Source organism: Chenopodium album, chromosome 4, assembly GCF_948465745.1.
Source record: "Chenopodium album chromosome 4, dcCheAlbu1.1, whole genome shotgun sequence".
Classification (NCBI taxonomy): domain Eukaryota; kingdom Viridiplantae; phylum Streptophyta; class Magnoliopsida; order Caryophyllales; family Amaranthaceae; genus Chenopodium; species Chenopodium album.
The window spans coordinates 60,576,724-60,577,410 of NC_137837.1; the positions used below are offsets into that span (position 1 = coordinate 60,576,724).

At 44.4% G+C, this 687-nt stretch overlaps 1 non-coding gene across 1 annotated transcript; it reads left to right on the forward strand.

Annotated features, from left to right (window-relative positions):
- The first annotated feature begins 216 nt into the window (after positions 1–216).
- On the forward strand, positions 217–323 carry LOC145629581 (small nucleolar RNA R71). The gene has a single exon (XR_014111746.1). It is a non-coding gene; the product is annotated as a small nucleolar RNA R71 (small nucleolar RNA).
- The last annotated feature ends 364 nt before the right edge of the window (positions 324–687 follow it).

A 687-nucleotide genomic window follows, 5' to 3' on the forward strand; every position in this document is an offset into this window, starting at 1 on the left:
ATTGATCAACTTTCTCCATTTCGTAAATACCACCTTTCTTTGGAGCATTTCTTCTTCGGCCCCCCCAAGAGTAATTCTTTGCTACCTCATCTATTGTGGCTTCAACTTGATTTTGAGGGATTTTGATTAATTGACCACCCGCCTCCCGCATCCAAATTGGCTCTTGACGTGGGCTCCAATCCGTCGTAGAAAAACCGCATGAGCAACCCTTGATTGTATTCATGGTGGGGACACGCTTGTACCAACTCTTTGAATCTCTCCCATGCTTCACCAAGACTTTCAACGGCATCTTGCTCAAATGATGCGATTTTCCTTCTCATTTCGGCGGTCTTCTCCTCGGAGATAAATCACTTCAAGAACGCCTTTACCACCTCCCTCCATGTTGTGAGAGTGTTAGGCTTTACTTGCTTTAGCCATTTCTTTGCTCGTCCGGTGAGAGATTGCCGGAAAATGTGCATACGAATGTAGTCTTGACTCACTTCATTAGTTTGCATCATTGCGCACAATTCAAGGAATCGGTCCAAATGTTCAATAGGGTCCTCACTTGCACTTCCGGAAAATTTCTCCGATTGGACCATTCTAGTATATTGTGGATGGATTGAGAAGTTGGTTTCGTGACGGGTAGCAAAATACCTCCCGTGAGCTCATAATCCTCCAGATTTCCGAACTCACAAAACAAAACATCAT